The sequence below is a fragment of the Hibiscus syriacus genome, unplaced genomic scaffold (assembly GCF_006381635.1).
Source record: "Hibiscus syriacus cultivar Baekdansim isolate YM2019G1 unplaced genomic scaffold, ASM638163v2 tig00110387_pilon, whole genome shotgun sequence".
Taxonomy (NCBI): domain Eukaryota; kingdom Viridiplantae; phylum Streptophyta; class Magnoliopsida; order Malvales; family Malvaceae; genus Hibiscus; species Hibiscus syriacus.
Genome location: NW_024062717.1, coordinates 6,659,205 through 6,678,824, shown reverse-complemented (window position 1 = coordinate 6,678,824; position 19,620 = coordinate 6,659,205). Strand labels below are relative to the sequence as shown.

The window sequence follows — 19,620 nt, the reverse complement described above, 5'->3', positions numbered from 1 at the left end:
TAGCGAATTGATTTCCCATTGAGATTACAGAATATCTGTATGAATCATTAGGATTAATATCTTGTCATGAAATATTTAAATATCACTCACAAAGCAATATATTTCACTTACCCCGTTTCTAACCCACTATTCCATAAATAATCACAAATTGCAGCTTCGATGTCATCAATTCCGCTTGGAATAACCACTTTTTCAACCTACAATTTTGCATACAAATTTTTGTCACAACAACATAATAAAGATCAAATTAAGTTTTCTTTTATTCAACTTACCTTCTTCTTCTTCTTCTGGGGTGAAGGACATTCCGAATCCAAATATGCATCTATAACACTCTCCGGTGTATAGATCACATCGACATACTTCCTCCTCATTTCCTCCATCTTCTTCCTCCCTCTTTTCTTCTTCCTCCTCTTTTCTTCTTCCTCCCTCTTTCTTCTTCATCTCTCTTTTCTTCTTCATCTCTTTCTTCTTCATATTTTTTCAGTTCATCGTATTTTTGCTCTACATAGCTCTTCATATCTTTTATTTCACCCTTCAATTTTCCCCTTCATCCAAGTATTCATCAACCACCCCATTCACCCCCGTAAGTTCACTCCTCAATTCCACAACCTCCTTCATCACTCCATCAATTTTTTCACCCCTCACCATCTTAAGTTCACCCCTCTACACCTCAACTTCTTTCACCACTTCACCCCTCAACACCTCAACTTCTTTTATCACTTCACCCTTCAACACCTCAACTTCTTTCACCACTCCATCTATTTTCCTTCCACTTCCCCCTTATGTCTCTCAAGTGTCTCTTCAACTCTCTCAAGTTTCTCTTCGACTCTTGATTGTCTTTGCATGATATCAAATTGGATTTTTTTGATATCAGCCAATTCAGACATCAAAATGTCGAATTTACTCTGTTTTCCATCACCGTCATCCCCCAATACAACCATATCTTCTTCCTTCTCCTCTGCCTCCACTACATCCTTGCCAATAACCTTCAAAATTAAATTACAATATTAATACATTGATTATATTCTTAATATTATTTAATTACATTTATTACCATTTCTTGCTTTCTCGGTCTATCCAATTTCAACTTCGCCATCACTCTAACCACCTCTTCCTTCCCCCTGCACGGATGCGTGCCACTCCAGTTCTTTCACAAGCCGGCACTGCCTCACAGCCCGACCAAAAATCGAACAGTGTAACCTGCATTTATAATAAAATTTATAATTTTATATAATAACTATATTATCATTTTATATAAAAAAACAAAAACGTTCTTCAACTCATTTACCTCTAAGATTGCTATGCACCCTTTGAGGTATCTCTGGCTGCCCTTTTTAAAGGTGATTATTGATTCAATCAATCTCAAATGGACATATTCAGCCCAATTGAATTCACCCTTCATCGCAAATGAGCTTCATATAGTCCTTGTTCGTTGACGTATCACTTATTGGACAAAGAAAGATCCCGACAAGGTACAATAGAACTTGAGCCTTCAGCTCATCCCCCCTATAAGATCCACTTTTGATTTCCTCTTCAAGTTTAACATATGTCACATTCTACTTTAAACCATATTTGGAGGCAAGTTCTTTCCAATTCTTACTCTTAGAGACTTCTACAACACTTTTGCCTTCATTTCCTACCCCCAAGACGGCTGTAGCACATGGGATCCCGAGAGGAAATGAAAAATCACCATATTTAGCAATACATTGTTTGACATCAAATTGCGCCATCAAGGATCGACACAATTCCCTCCGAATAGGTAGATCACTTACTCTCACCAACGATCTAAACCCCATTTCTCCCAGCACATTCAACTGACCCTTCTCCTTAAGGTGTATAATTAATGAATTCACCCTTTTAATGCTGCAGGTTGTCGACACTTCCTATATTTTTTAACAATATATAATGTTATAGTTCTTATATATTTTGTATCAACGTATTTACAAGTTTAATGAATACTTTCTTTTCATGTGCTTTCCTCCATTCTTTGTATTCTTCACTATCCATCTTTGACTGTGCGATGTAAGGTTCCTTCTCAGCATCAGTCATCAAATTCCATTTCTCCAACACATCATTTCTCCCCTAATATTAAGCATAAACGTTTTTTAATCAATACATTAACGCTAAATAATACTCAATGTCAATTTCAATTTACATATCGAACCTTGTTCGCTACTTCCTTCATCCTTTTGCATTCGGTCATACTATCAACATTTAAAATTTGATAATATTAATTTAAAGTTTAATTTTAATACATAATAGAAATTAAATATACGATGTTTGTTTAACATACAATGAATTTTAAATCATTTGTAAGTCAATATTTAATTACAAGATTTTAAATCATAAAATTCTTTTTACTAAATCATCAAATAAATGTGTGACCAACTCATTTAAATATGTTATTTTAATATTTTATTGAGTAACTTCAGTAGTAAAAGGAAAATTTATTTTCTTTAGAGGAATGAGGTTTGAACAGTTCTTCAAAAATATGTATGTATTGTCAATATGTTAAGAAAATTATGAACATATTACTTTATAATCATCTTAAATTATTAAAAAAATTGAAGTACTGCATGTGTTGGTTATTAGATGATCTCTTTTGCTCGATTTGTGGTGATGGTCAAAAAATAATTTTGCATGTGTTAAGAGTTTTAAGGGTTATCTGTGACCTTTAGAAACACATAGTACCTTCTAACTCTGTCACAAATTTCTTTGCTCTTGATCATGGTAGCTACTATGTATAAATTTGATATCAAAAGTTTTATTTGATGGCTTCAATGTTCATTGAAAGCTTATGTTTTTCTCATTGATATAGAAAATATAAAAGAGGTCGTTTCCATCTTCAAGCGGTTCGTTGTTCGTCGCCGTTGTTAACTCTCCATCACCTCTTATCTTGAATTGAGTGAGTGGGTTTGCTCGAAAGTCACTTCCTCTCCGTCGTCCTTCGAGTATTTCTAAATGCTGAAGCTTATCAATTACTGTGTTTCTTTAGTTGTTGCCGGTAGACCATGGGGTCTAGCTTGTTTTGTGTGAGGGGGTTATTAGTAGCGTATGGGTTTTCTGGAGTTGAGTATGACATTAAGGTTGTTGGGGTTGCTGTAGTAGATTAATGCTTGGTTTTGTTGTGGGTTTACCATTTTGTATGGGTTATCCAGAAATGCTACTTTTCATTCCCATTTCTTTCTGTTTGTCTAAATCCTTGGTGTGAGCATCCGGAAGAAATTGAGAAGTGGATAGTCCTTCTATGGCTTCCTAAGTGTTGGTCGTTTTTGTCAATAACGTTAGTATAAGAATTCTTTCGACAAGCCTTAAGGATGTGTTTCGATTGTATGGAGATGTGTTTGACGAGTTCATAGCGTACAGAAGCATTATTAGAATTTCAGTCGGGTCTTCTTTTGCTTTCTTGTGCTTTGGTGATGTTGCGTTTGAATGTGTGTTGCTGCTGCAGTTGTTTGGTGTTTGTTTTTGGCTAGATATATGCCTTTTGGTGTTGCTTTTAGTTGCTGTCCTCTGGTAGCTCCTGTGTTTGTGTTTGCGTTTGTTGTGTGTTCATTGATGGTTTTTTGGCCGGTGGTGGAGAGGCGAAGTCAGCTGTAGTTGGTGTTGAGATGCTTACTAGGATGCAGGAAGGTATTGCTGCAGTTGCTGGTATCGAGATCCTGTTGTGGGAAATGAGGTGGTTGTTGGTAATAGTTTATTCGACGTACCCATACTGTTGATGAATGGGCGTTTTGTCATGGTCTGAGTTTTCTGACTTCTTCTATATTTCGGGAGTTGTTTTCTCTAGAGTTTTAGCAACTTCTTTTGTAGCTCGAGCTTCATTGTGTGGGTAAGGTAGTGGGCATCTTTTCCTCTGCTTTGTTAGGCTGTTATCCAAAGTGTGAGTGTATGAGCCTCGGGTATGCATTGTTTTAGGAATCTAGGAGGTTGTTGGAGATGGTGCTCTGTCATGTAGGCCCTCGCATGATGTGCCTTATGTGGGAAATAAGGTGGTTGTTGGGTGATTACAAGTTCTATTTCGAGCTTCAAGGCTATTGTTTATTGGTTTAGGGTCGTTTAGTGAGATTGCTTTTCTTAGTGAATTGCTTCTGGCGAAGTTATGGTTTTTTGTTGTTTCGTTCTGTTGTTTAGGTTATTTCCTCGGGTCTTGAAGTATGTGTATGTTTCTTAGTGTGTCCTTTATTCACCTTGTCGGTTTGTCTGTGGTGGTCTTATTATGTGCAAGAATGAGACTTGTGAGAGGACGGGGTACAGTCTCAATGATGCAAGTGTTTTATGTGTATTTATCTTTACCACCCCAAGGTACACTCATTTTCCTCCATTTAGGATTAGGGAGGTTTTTTTAATGAGGTCCTTGAGCTGGTTTACTTTGTTATTTCTAATACAAAGTACCATCTTTCAAAAAAAAATGAAAATTTTCGTCCCAAGGTTGGCGTTGTCTCAATGCTGATAGTGTTGTTGTTTTAACTACTAATATCGACATTAAAACCGTAAAAGTCACCAATGTTCTACAAGTTGAGTTGTAGGGTTTGTGTTACGGTTTATAAATTGCATGTCCTAATAATTTTTTATACATGCATGTTCAAATAGATAATGTTAAGGTTCAAATTTTAAAATGGGCGTGCCTATGTCTCATTTCTTGGCGTATAAAAAGAAGGAAGAAGACGAAGGAGAGAAAATCACAACTCTCAAGTGAAGAGCACAACACTCAAGTGAAGAGCACAACAAGTAAGAGGGGATTGACATTGTGTTCACTGGGGGTCAATTTATCCCACTTAGGTCTAGAAAATCCTTGTAGAAGTAGGAAAGTTTGAGAAAGAAAAGAAAATATACTTGAATCCATTTCGATTTTCTTCAACCCACTGAATTCGAAGTCTAGATCTGTCATTGACCATAGATGTCTTATAGATTATATCGTAAGGGATTTATATACAATATATACTATTAAGAAGTAAAACTTCATGTCTCGTTCCATCTTAAACAGCTTTTATAAATGAAGCTTAAAATCTATTATTGATTAAATCAGTAATCAATTGATAACTTTCTTTTCATACGAAAAAAGATAAGGATTGTTTGAGATCGATATTAAGATTTAATATTAATCAAAATTAAATTAATATTCATTATTAATATATACCAACTCCATTGATGTTTTTAAGAGACTTTTAAACAAAGAAATAAATAATAATAAAAAACCCAAGACATTCTGCTTAATTCATTCTCTATCTAATAGAATCCAACTTACCTTACCTTTCGGAAAGTTATTAGTCCCCACTCTATATAACCTATGAGACCCAAAAGATTGTTTTGGGCCACCATCTTTTCTTTTTTTGTTTGTCTAATTACCTTAATTCTTTTTTTTGAAAGGCTAACTACCTTAATTAATATCTCTACAATGATCTAGATTAATTTCAAAATAAATTAATATCAACATAGATTTTTATGGGTTTGAATTCTGAAATATACCATGCTTACATAAAATATTGTATGCAGTATAAAGATTAACTATGGAACGAAGTTTGAGGGTGGTGGGTGCACTTGTATAGTTAGAAATTTTAAATTCTTTTATATTTTTTATTAATTATTTAATTTTATATTTCTTAAAATATTATAACTTTACACGTCTTAAAATATTTAATATAACTTTTAAAATTCACACTCCACAAATTCTTGTGTACATCCATATCTAGTGGTTTAAGGGGAGGGGGGGGGAAAGGGGTAATTACTAAAGTTGATTGAGTAGTTGAATGGACTGTGTCCTATGCATAATGCCACTGTGGAATGACTTTGATGGGGGCTATAATCATATCTGCAATGGTCTTTGGTATTGTCTTTCATCAATCCCCACCCTAAAAATAATACCATTTAGCCATTAGGGCCATTGACTTGCCTCAACTTGCTGCCTAATTCATTTAAGAAACATTTATAATGCCCAAATTATGGTGATGTGAACTTGCTCCTTTTTCATCAGTGCATCATTTTTACTATCCTTTGTGTTGGGGTCAATTATTTGTATCGGAATAATGGGCTTATAAATATTAATTAGGGTTATATTTCATGAATCACCAAAATTAATCACCATGAAAATATATATATTATTTTTCTAAAATTAATATCTAAACAATATATTTATATTAGAAATAATCTTTTATTTCTATAAAATAAATTATAAATATCATATAAAATTATATCATTAAAAAAATTAAATTAATCTCGACTACAATTTAACGTATATATTATTTTGATTAAAATCATAACAAGATCCTGAGTTTCTCTGGTGGTTAGGTGTTAGGTTTTTTTTTTTCGAGGTTTTCTGTTCAAAAAATTTCAAGTGCATTTGACATTTTCTTTTTATTTTTTCTCTATTAAAATGATGATGTTTTAGACATCAAAATAGTCGCAACAAAATGATGTTGTTCTATTTCAACATCCAGATAGTAACTGTCGTATGTGTCATCGTGTTATAAAATGATATTCATAACAGGTTTCGATTAAGTGCAGTTAGGTTTACATTACATGGTCCTTTGTTGAGTATATTACAATTTTCCATTAGTAAGATTTTGAGAGTGTCGTCTCTCATTCTCTATTGTAACATGTACCATTATCGAGTTAATAACTCAATGATATAAATAAAATTAAAACTAAAGTTCGATGCTCTAATTAAAATAATTGAAAGTTTAATGCTATAAAAGATCCACCGCTTATAATTCAATGACATCTAATATAATTTATCCTATTATTTAAGTTTAAAAGAATAAAGTTAAACGAATATATTAATCATATTTATATTTGATCAAAGTATGTATTGATGTATCATTATCTAATTTAATGGGATATATATAAAATTGTAAAATATAAATATATATATATTTAAATTATTAAAATATAAATATCAAAAGAGTATGGAAAATTTAAAAGGTATAAAATTACTAAAATTCATTATTTTTCCTTCAGTCGAGTCAATTTGAAAAATAATAAAAATTTAAAGTAAAAAAAATGGAATTAGTGGCGAATGTAGGTGTTGCTCAGAGTGGATACATGTATCTATCTTGAAATTTGATTTTTATTTTTCTGATGGTGTCTATCATAAAATTTTATTTGTGCATACTTTTTATGAAAAATTTATGTTATTAATATATATATATATGTCCATTTTTAAAAATATTTTTGGATCGCTTAGACCGTCACTAAATGAAAGTAAGGAGTGAAATGATAACTTTTGAAAAGTTCAAGATCCAAAAATGTCATTAAGCCTATAAAATTTTATGATGTGAATGCATCAAGTATAGACCTTTATTGATATTACTACACGTTGATTAAAATTTTAATTGTGAATTATGGCTTTACTTTCTATAGTATCATTATATTTGACATGATATATAAATCGAATTCACATGATTTAACTAGACGGAGGGTGTCTACATCCATATTCCGTCTATTGTCTTTGTAATAACTCCTAATTCAATTACTGATCTGGAAAGTTAAGGGACTAAAGTACTATTTGACCAAAACTTTTAGGGGGCTAAAGTTTCATTTAAAATCTAACTGAACTCAGTTAACTCACGCAATAATCTTTGAAAATCAATTTTCAATAGATTTAAATTAAAATTCAAACATTGGTAGTATCCCTTTTAGCTTGTGAGCCCTTGTCGTATATCAAAAGAAATGGCACATACCCTAGGCTCGGGTAGCATCCTTAATATGCAGCTATAAATATTTGGCCTTCATGCCGATGCTAGCAAATTGTATTTACAATCGTATATTATACATTAATAAACGAAAACATTATGCATTAATATTTTTTTTAATTTTCAATTATAAGTTCATTTATTATTCAAGCTTTCCAATAATATTTTATTGTGAGCCTCTTATTTAAATAATGTAAATCTATAATATTAACTCACTCACAATATATATTCTCTGTTTTTAAACGTTTTCGATGATAGAAAAAAGGAGAGGTTACAATTAGTTAACTTGTGCTACTGCAATTTTCATCTTGTTGTTGTATCTTGGAAAACCGTCTATCAACGTTCTCCAACACTGTAAGAGCGGACGAATATGTCTTAAAGAAACTATCGAAATGGTAAATAATTCAAGTTATAAAGATACAAAATCTAAGTTTGAATTATTCACGTTGGTGTGGGTTGGTTAACTAAGGGTTTAATCTCTTAAATACTCAAGGTTGTTAGTAGATTAAATCCTTCGAGCGTCTTTATGGGATTATTTATCAAGAAAAAATAACCATTCGAACATCCCTTTAGTTATTAAGAAACTAATTAAAAAGAAATTATGTTATCAGAACATATTGAACAACTATAATTAACCTATTTAAAAAGGTTTAAGTAATCCCTTGCTAAAATTGATAATCGAATCATGAATTAAATATAATATAATTTACATTGACCAGATGTTCCTCCATTCTTGAACTTTCTAAAATCTTATTATCTCAATCATTTTATTTCACATTAATTTTTCTTTTAATTCAAATTACAAACATTATATTTTTATTTATTTATAAAATTTAATCTAATCTCATCTTTAGGTAGATTTGATCTTGTTCACCAGTATTATAATACATATATGCATTAATAATCAAAATTTAAGGCTTGATGTAAAAGTAAGTGTCCAAATTATACCTTAAGTTAATTTTAGGCGTCTAAAGAATTTTTCGTTAAAAACATGTGCGAAATGTTTTCTCTTAACACCTTTAGGTGTAACGTTTTCTCTGTTATACTTTTAGGTGTCTACATAGTAACGGTAGATATAAAAAACCTTTAAGTGAAACGTGTCATGTTTATATTTTAGCTTAATACAAAAATATGTGCTCAAACTATACCCTAAGTTAACTTTAGGCGCATAAAGAATTTTTGTTAAGAATATATGTTTTCCTTGAGATTATTGAACGAGTTCAATAATTGTGAGAGATGTTTGATTGATGTTTTATTTTGTTGGTCAAATTTCGAATGAATCCAAAATTTTATTATTGTACGCATCTATTTAATGTTATAATTCCTTTAGCATGAAGTTATGACAGTAAGTTATAAGTGAAGTATGTATATGATCTTTATTTCTCTTGCTTGTTTGAACTGACTTTAGATGATGAGAGAAATTTATAGAAAAAAATCAAAAACGATGATTATAATTTACGTAGAAATAATCGATTTCAATTAGTTTAACTGTTAGAAACTAAACTAAATTACACTTCGAAGTTACTTAATTATAGGCTTGGTAACAAAATTATATCAAGTAGAATATTGTTATAAGCATATGACTGTTTCGTTAAATATTAGATAAAATAGTGATGTAGTCTGATATAATAATAATTTTAGTTTTTTAAACTTATAACTAATTGATCTAGTATGATAAATTATTAAATTCTTTAGACACTTAAAGTTAACTTAGGCACCTAGAGTTATAACAATCGTTACGGTGTAGGCACTGTAATAGATGAAACGTTAGACCCTGAACATGTAGTGAAAAAAATATTAGACGCCTAAAATTAACTTAAAAATATAATTTGAACGCTTATTTTTATATTATGTCAAATTCTAATGATAATTAATCAACACAATGTTGATTATCGTGACGGTGAAGTTAAGGTTTGATAGGACAAGCAGAGAGCATCGATACCATCCCAAAAAAAAAAGAAAAAAAAACAGTGTGGGCATGAGTTAATTTTGAAAGGGATGCACCTCCCAAAATAGTAAAATGGAAACATCAAGCTTTTGCATGCTTACCCCTTTTCTTCATTATTTTATGCTCATATCAATTCTCCACTTATGAAAGCCTTCTTTCTCGCGATTGATTCTCATTTCTATCATTTCACCCAGCTTCATTTTCTCCCCCGCCCCAAAGAAATTTAAAAAACAAATTGTGGTCCAAACCCATGATTATTAAAAAATAAATTTAATATTGATCGAATATATAATTGTATATATATATAGCGTGTATTCATTATCAACTATTAAAAAAGATTTTGAACAGGCAAATGAATTTGAATAATTTAAACCTAAGCTGACATGAACGAATTGAACCTAATCTAAAATTAACTGTAACTCCTAAATTTTAGTGCTTCCCTGTTGGTCATTTGATTTTTTTTTTTTTGAACTGGAAAATGTTGCTATTTTAGTGCAATTAAAGATTCATATGGGTATTAATTCCTTCTTTAAGTTGGGTTTTTGGTGTTGGATTTTATTCACAGACTTGATTAAAAGAATCATTTGGAAGTGTTTGTCCTTGAAAACAATGAATTATTCTCTTTATTGTAGCAAAGCTTTTGAATCCTAAAACTAAATCTGATTTGAAACTTTTGGCCATTGGTAGGTCAAAAGAGCTTTGATGAACATATCTAATTAGCTTTTTATGGGAAAAGATTAAACTAAATCGTCGGAAAATCGGGTGAAAATCGTAATCTTAACAAAAGTCCAGGCCCCAAAAGAGTATGATCCGGTCCTAATTCACTAGCCCTATCAGAAATTTATGTTCAAATTGAGCATTAAACTGCAAGCTATTAAGTTCTCTAATGGCAGAAGGTACAAGCAGCAAGTGTTATCACGGCCCTCATAGGCAAACCAAGTAGAGGTGGTAGTTTGTAGGTTAGGGGAGGTAAAAGCATTCATAGATTAGAAATGGAACCCTCTTGATGGTCTTGTTGGCCGTGTGCGGTTCTTCGTGATCGGTTTTCGAAAGAGAAAGAAAAAGAATGATTATGAGAGGTTCATTCCTTTTGATTTGACAGTATATACGTAGAATTATTATGATTATTTGTAGACTGATTGATTAGGTAAATTTAATAGTTAAATTTTAGATTTTATCATAGCTTATTACGTGAGTTTATTAGAAGGTTTGTTTATCAGAAATCTTATTTATACGATGTAATTAACAGAAACTTGTATTTAAAAGATGTAGATTAATCATAGATTCCAGTGAATGAAGAGGTTTCTTGAGAAAATATCCGAAGGGATAACAAAACACCAATGGCAGCCATCAGATTGGCTGGCAGCTGTCAGTGTCAGCTTTCATATGAAAATGTTGTCTTATTTTGTTACAGAAACCCACTTTCTAACTGCATTCAGCTGATGAGACTAAATTACGAGGGAAAAGTAAATATTGTGCAAAATTCATTTTTGTCTATATACTTTTAAATAAATACAAATTTTTACATTATCAAATTTTTAGTCAAATGTAATGAGTATTCAATAGAATTAAATTAAAAAAAATGAGTTAATTAAGTAAATAACTCGTATTTTATCGTTTAAATCTTATTTGAATTATAGTTAGTAGAGTCAAATTTATAAATGAATAAACTACATAAGCGATCACTAAAGTATTAGTGAATATTATTTTTCCCATTAATATTTTAAAAATAACAAAACAATCATTAATGTTACGAAAAATAACAAAACGGTCACTCGATTGTTAAGCTCCATCAAGTAACAAAACGGTCATCTTATTGGTGCGAAAAACTTAAAAACATGAAAACCTTCGTATGTAAAGGAGAGGAATTAAACCTGATACCTCTTGCAAGAGGTAACAATGGCCAACCACTGAACTAAGGTAAGGACTTGATATATTTTTCACAAAATCAATATTTAAGTTAAATTGTAGTGAGAAAATATTTGAAAAATAATGATGTTGAGTTAAGGAGAGTGTCGAGAATCTCAGTGAAGTTCTCATGGGAGATTGGATTGAGAATCGTGGTATCGGTTTAAGATATACACTAATGAGTTGGAGACCTTTTGTCAATCTGGTAAGTTATCGGCTGATGATTATATGTTAAAGAAGAGGACTGATGAGATGTATCAAGTTAACTTGATTCTCAATAATTTGCCTACCATAAGGTATACTATGAAAGAGGGTTTCATGTGTTATGGTTGGTGATGTGACAATGAAACAACTCAAAACCAAGAAGCTTTTATTAGTAACTGCACATATGGCCATAATAGGAACACATTCCCCACTGCGTACAAATAGAAATGAATCACACCAACCAGTGCCCATATCCTGTTAAAGGCCGAGGGGCACAGTTAGAAATTTCACCTTACAAGGACCCCAAGAATTTAGAAACTCCCTTTTGAGAAGCTTCCCATTCAACCTAAACTAACTACAATCCTATTCTTTGCATTCTTTCTTTCATTTTCTTCTTTTTCTGCTTGCTTCAAATGCTGATAGAGTATAGCTAAATTACCAGATGCAAACGTTATATGGAATTGTCCTCGATCTAATTAACCCCTGGTTGTGCTGTTGTTGAAATCATTGGAGCACAAATTGCTTCAACTGATAAACGCTTCAATACATTTGGGCATGGATCTTGCCCCAAGTTACTGTTGGCTATGGTCACCGCACATCATTGCTTCCCGACGCACTTCTTCAAACCATCCAAGTGCATGCATGCAAGTTTCAGTTTATTTTTTCGACAGGGAAGTTGAAATATACCTTCTCCAAGATGGCGTATGAAGCAGGAGCATGGCAAGAGCCTTGCTGGTAACTTCCACAAGCTCCCAAAGGAGTTCCAAAGCTAGCAAATTTGATGGAAGAGATAGCCTGCCCGGGACTGCAGTGCAAGTGAACCTTTGGTCTATGGAACTCTTCGGTCTTCCCGTAGCTTTCAATCTGCCATTTCTTGATATTCGGGTGATACTCAGAGATCTAAGCACAAACAGTGGATACAGATCTTTTTACAAGTGAGATTTTCGATGGATCTCCTCCAAGCTCTTCAAATAGAACCAACAGATTTTGTGTCGGTTTCAACCAAGACCGAGGCACATGGTACCTGAAATGTTATAATAAAAGGAATTACGGACTAAACGATGAACATAGTTTTTACTTAAGGTAGCTGCTGCTTTCTGTTTGTTGTACATCTTGGGTTATAAGAGTAGTTACCATCTTTGGGTTGGTTGGCCACAACCAAGCTGACACTTTGTTGGTCGAAATGTCCCGGCATAACTGCAGCCACTGCAATCACCATGAGCATATGCAGTCCAATATCTACCAATGCTCTGCCCATTAATCCAGATTTCACCTTTTCCCATACTTTCCATGTCCAAAGCCAATGGCTCATCACCCTCAGGTGCATTGAAATAAGCCTGCAACACCGGAAGGAAAAATGTTGAATTCATTGAAGCCATAGCTTATACTGCAACTACCTATACTATTCATTATATATACCTTATGCCATCTTAATGGCTGCTGTTTCTGTGCTGCCAATGATCCCTCCATCCACTCGACAGAGGAAATACCATTCGGTGAGACAAGATTCATGGCCTCTCCTTTAAGGCCAACCTGGTATGTCCATTTTTGCCAGGATAGGTCCCTTTTTCCTTGGTCAAGTCCATGTAGTGCAACTGGACCAAGGATCCCGATGTTCCATGTTTCAAAGTGCCCCCCTACATTCTTCAATTACCAACAAAGAGGAGTCAGGTTCCAGGCATAAAACACTAACGATGCCTTTAGTTTTCTTTTCCAAATTTTCTTTTGCTTCATATCGTCTCGGTACCAAATAATAAGGGTCAGGGTGAGAAACTAACCGGCAATCAAACAGCAACACTCAACAATGCGATTTTGTTTGTTCCTGCACGCAGATTGACCTTCCTGGTGAATGTAAATCTCCTATTTTCCCTTGTTCCAAAGGCAGAACCTGTTACCATCATGTTTAGAATTTTTATTTCCGAAAAGCGAAAAGGACAATGCACAGAACAGTAAATATAACTATGTAAATGTACCTGCAAGTTGTCCATTGATAAAAATGTGTACCGCATGACGTGTTGATTGAACAATGAGAGTGGGAAGTTCCCCTCCATGAAGGAAAGATTCAGATGAACCAATGTCAACACTGTAACATATAACTTCTGATCGTGAGACATTACGAAATTTAAGAATCGGTAAGCACCATAAATCTAAATTAAGAACAATTAGAAAAGAGAATTGCTTCAAATCTAACCATGGGGACATCAATCTCACCTGGTAATGTACCATAGGTAATCACTTGCATCCCTTGTGACATTTATTTGCTCTAATAGACCATTAGCAGTTACCATTAAGCTGTCATCTAGTGCAGAAATATCTTCATTGTAACTTTCCTACGAGAGCATATCAACATTTGAGGGCAACATCTGCATTTGTGTTGTCTGGACTCCAACCTGAAAAGGATGACGAAACTTATCGTTATTCAGGAAAACCTTTAAATTTTAATACCGAGAATAATACTTCCTCAAAGAATATGCGTTGGTTACAATAATACTGAACCAGAGATAATGCAAATTCAGATCATACCTTTGCAGTGTTAAAGACTGCATTCCTGCAATCAGGAAGGATGCTGATGGACCAAGGTGGCAAGTTATAGTGCATGTTGTTAAATAACACTCTTGCGGCTGATTTGGTACCATAGTTCGATAGGAAAGCTGCACAATCTCCTTTTTCTGATGAGTACATATGAGCCTGGGAAATACCAAACATTGACTAGATTCGGTAAACTACAAAAGACCCCGCATCTTCTGAAATTCGAGGAAAAAAAGTGTAGAAACCTGTTGAAAGTTTCCTATTGAAGTGACAATGGGATCTGCTGAAACTAAAGCTCGCTCACACATCTTAATAGCCTTGTGAAGCTCCTTTAGATGACCATACTTTGGTTGTCTAATCAAACCTGTCACGTTCCGCGCGAAGTGTTAATAATGCATTATCTGACTGATTCCTGAGACCATCACATAAACTGAAGACATAAAACAGGCTGAGATCGAACTAAAGGAGAAGCAATAGGAAGGGGCGTGTATGGGATAAGAATCCAATGTCTTCCAATTTTATAATCCAACTAATGGATTGATGGAGATAATATATATGTATAAATCAGCAGACACAAGAAAATAGTAATTGAATTTATACTGTTTGAACCATTTGAAGAGTTAAAAGTGCATTTAGAAGAGCAGTCACATATCTAACAAACAGAAAACACCTAAAGAAGATGTAAAAATTCTATGGTATTATAACAAAACAAGCTACATGGAAATATGCAAATAGCTCTTTTCTCACCGTATTCATCTATTGGAGCATCATAATCATAACTGGTAGTGACGAAAGGACCTCCAGCTGTACGGCCAAAATTGGTGCCTCCATGGTACTGTTTCACATTGCAAAACAAGCATCTCAGTTGACAATAATCCGTTTTCCATTGTATATATTTCATTACCTTTGAAAACTATGAACAATAAGAGAGAAAATAGAGGGAACCGACCATGTAATAATTAACGAAGGATCCTCCTTTTTGAATGAATCGAGCCACCGCAAAGGCCAAATCTTCAGCTGGACAGTGGTGATTCGGACCGCCAAACTCTGAGAACCTTTTGCATAAACAAAGGCATAAAGTGATTTAAACTCATCTCATACTAGATTCTTCATATTAAGGTCATATAGATATGAACTCATAACATACCTACCATCCACTCCATGCCTCAGTCCATATCGTCGGCTTGTATGGTTTGTTGGGTTGGAATGCATCACAGTAGAAGCCATTGCATGTGTTTATGTGTTTATCTAATAATATTATACATGAAACTCCCTTAGCCATTTCCATTGTGCACTTGCCAAATTTACGTACACCTTTTGAAGTTCAGAATGACCATTGATCAAAAAACTCGACATGCTAAATATAGATTTGAGGCTAATTGCTTACCACCGGATCTGGAGCATCATCTTCCTTGCACATCACCCAAGGGACCCCAGTTCCGGTTTCTACCGCCATTTTTGCTGCCCAATTAACATAATTAGAGCCAGCGGCCCCAAGTAATTTACTCTGTGCCCCATACTCATTCTCAATCTGAGCTCATTCATACAAACCCAAAAGAGATAAAAAAAAGTTTCATATTACCATTGTAAGCTGACCATAAAATAGATTAGCAAAATGCATAGTGACATAAATTGGCATCTTAAAAATATAGAAAGATTTTTGGGGAAAAATACAAAAAATGGGGTGTTGGTAAAAAAATAAATAAAAGCACCAACAACCAAAGCATTTACCTGAGAGAGAATAATGGGACCACCCTGGGACTCAAACAGGTTATTACTCTTCATCAGTCCTACAATCTTCTCAGTAAATCCTTGCATAGCTCTCTGCAATAATGTATATACAAATCCTTACTTATCTGTTTCTTTTTAGGAAACAATAGTTCAAATATATGCTTAACGATTTAATGATCATTTATCTTAACTCTAGTTTCACATGCAGTTAGAAGAAAAGAAATTACAGCAATTCTGAAGAACAGCAGATTGGATACCTTGAAAGGCTCATTGTCTGTTCTGAAGCTGATGCCTGGCACAAATTTTAACCACACAGGAAATCCTCTGCATGTGGTAACAAGATTTAGAACATCAGGGAAGACTGAAGAGAAATAAGAAATGAAACAAATAGGAAAAATTGCAAAGGAAAAGGAGTTAATCAGAGATTTAGAGCTAACCCGAAATTCCATTCTGCACAAACATAAGGACCAATGCGGAGATGAGCATAGAGACCTGCTCTCTGTATTGTCTTTATGAATCTCACAAGGTCATATCTTCCTTCAAAATTGTACTGCAAAATTGTTTTAGGAAAAAATAGAAGAAATATTTCACAAAGGTAAACCAAGTTAGAGAAAGAGAGTAAAAAGATGAACTTTATATTGTAGAGGGAAAACGGAGGGGAAAAAATAGTACATTTCCAGGAGATGGTTCATGGACGTTCCAAAAAACATAAGTCTCAATCACATCAACTCCTCCATCTTTAGCCTTCTGTACCAGATATGCCCACATCTATACACAAATAAAAAAAGAACCCATTTTACATTCTTCAAAAAGAAAGAAAAATTCATGACAGAAAAGCTCTAAAATTTTCAATAAAAAGAGAAACTCTGAAAGTACATCAGGAGTGCTTCTGGGATAATGAATGGAACCAGAGAAGAGGATCCTCCTCTGTCCATTAATCATTATAGCTTTCCTATCATAAGTAACACTGCTCTGAACCACTTGACAACCCAAGCACAGAGCTAAGCAAAATGCAATTAAAAGCCTTGAAATGAGCTCGTTTCCATGTTCTCTACAGCTCAAAACTCACCTTTTACTTCAAAACTCACAATCAGAAAACTTGCAACTATACGTTAGAATGAGAAAGAAAAAGAAAAGGTTTTGAGCTGATGGACTTGTGAGTGGTTTAATGAGAGTATAGCAGAGAACCCATTTTCACGGAGAGAGAAGTTAGACTCTGAGCAGACACCATTATAAATGAAAAAAAGGAATGTGTGTACAGTTTTTCAACTCACAGCTCACATGTGTCCGTAGCCATTGTTGTATTACAAAAAAAGTAAAGTAGAAAATGAATGACAAATAGCAGTAAAAAAAAAAGTATCCGACGTTTTTTTAAAAAAAATCATCGGTGATCGATATATTTATCGATCTAACATCGATTAGATTATATTTTTTGATCTAACACCCATAGCAGTAAAGTGTTCCCTGTCCCGTGTTATATGCTGATTTGGCGTCACGTGGGGTATAACGCGCCCCCTGTACCGCGTTATACGCTGACATGACTTACACGTGGGTATAGCGCGCTCGAATAATTACATATAGCGGTGTGCAGGTACCGCGCCTTATATGATTATAAATACCCTTCACTCCCCGTTAAGTTTCTCACATCTCCCCACATCTCTCTCTTTTTACTTATATATTAATACAACAATTCCGTCAACGAGTAATAATTCTGGTAATTTTCTTATATTTGATTTAGAAGTTCGTGCGATTTTTCGTTGTAAATTTTGTTATAATTTTTTTTATTATTCTTATTATTTATTATGATTATTTGAAAAAATATTATACTAATTATTTTCAATTAATTTTTGTGTTTGTAAAATTAAAAAGCATGAGCATACGTCAAAATAGTTTTGCGGTACAAGTAATAATATAAAATTATATTATTTACGTTGATGTGTAAAAAATTTATTGTGTTATATTTTCGTTCATATATAATTTATTTAATCAGGTTTGTTTCAGTTTTTTTTTGCAGATATAATATTACCGCACTTTTAAACTCAAAGAATGACGCGACTTTCAACTATTGTTTATTATGATGGTGAAATTCGAGAAGATGAAACCGACGTAGTTTTCGTATCAAATGAACGTGTTAAAATATCATTCAAGAGAAACATAACTCTTGAGGAGCTGATAACGAAGATTTCGATGAAGATTCATGTTGGAAGTAGTAGAAGAATGTCGTCGTTGCAGTACATATTTCAAACATCATTGTTGCCATTAACTTATACAGCTTTTTAACTTTCGAACGATGATGATGTTCAAATGATGGTTGAAGCTCAAAGTAATTATTCAGACGCCGCTATTGAGATGTCTATTGAGATGTATGCACATTTTGTTCAAGTGCGTACTGTTCGGGGTCAATCTTTAAGCTCCCACTATGGGTTGGCTGAACAAGTTGACAGCCCGACTACAGTAATGTGTAATGATTTTAATGCCATAATGGGGAGACATTCATCCTCAACTCATTACGATATGTACCGAGGTGGGTCCATGAACAATCCGTATGGCAACACCGCGTCCAGTTCAAGGGGAAGGCATTCATCTGCAAATTTCTTTGACCATATGGAGATGCCATCGACGCAACCATCTATGCAGTTTCCATTTGACACGATGGCTTCAAGCTCCAGGGGGAGACATTCGACTACGAGCTTTTTCGATCTCAATGTCGATATACCTTCCAGTTCAAGGGGAATGAGTGCAAGTAGTAGGTTCTTCGATAAAGAAATGTGGACGACGTATATGATGGTTGATATCGATATGGACACATGACAACCAACTTGGCAGAGGCAATCAATTCAACTTTAAAGGGTGCACGTCACTTATCAGTAGCGGCTTTGGTAAAGACTATATATTTTCTTTTGGGGGCGCTTTTTGCGAAGCTCAGGGGATAAGCTCAAACATGGATGCAAGGCGGTCATGTCTATCACCCTAGATTAGTTGCAGATCTACAGAAAAAAAAATTGATGCATCAAATGGAATGTCTGTAACAAGTTTCTCTAGAAGGCATGAAATGTTTCGTGTCACATAGTTGTCGCGACCTCTTCAAGGGATTGAAGTTGTGTCGTTAAGAGTAAATCTAAGGGACAGAACGTGCGACTGCGGGTTTTTTCAAGCTTTGAAGTATCCATGCTCTCATGTGATAGCAGCTTGCTCGCATACACGTCAAGACTATAACCGTTTTGTGGATCATGTATACCTACTATTTGAAGTTTTTAAGGTATGCGAATTTGAGTTTTCTCCCATAGGTAATGACAAAGACCCTGATGAGGTTCAAGATTGGCTTCCGATTGTACCAAACCGAGTTTATTGAGGGAGCGTGGTCGTCCAAAATCCAATCAAATTCATTGCGATATGGATATTCGAGAAAGATCTAGACAAGACAGAAGATGTGAGAATTGTAGAAACCCAGGACACACTAGAAAAACATATCCACTTCTGTTGCCATCAAGTAACAATTGATGAGGAAATTATGTATTTGTTTATCAAATAATAATTCTTGTACTTTGATTTGCATTTACTTCAAGTTAATGTCATTTGATAATCACTGATGAAGATTAAAAAACGAAC

The 19,620-nt window shown here is 33.9% G+C and overlaps 1 pseudogene; it reads right to left on the bottom strand.

The window, feature by feature from the left end:
* Positions 1–277: 277 nt before the first annotated feature.
* Positions 278–17,150, bottom strand: LOC120122503 (annotated as a pseudogene).
* Between the last annotated feature and the right edge of the window lie 2,470 nt (positions 17,151–19,620).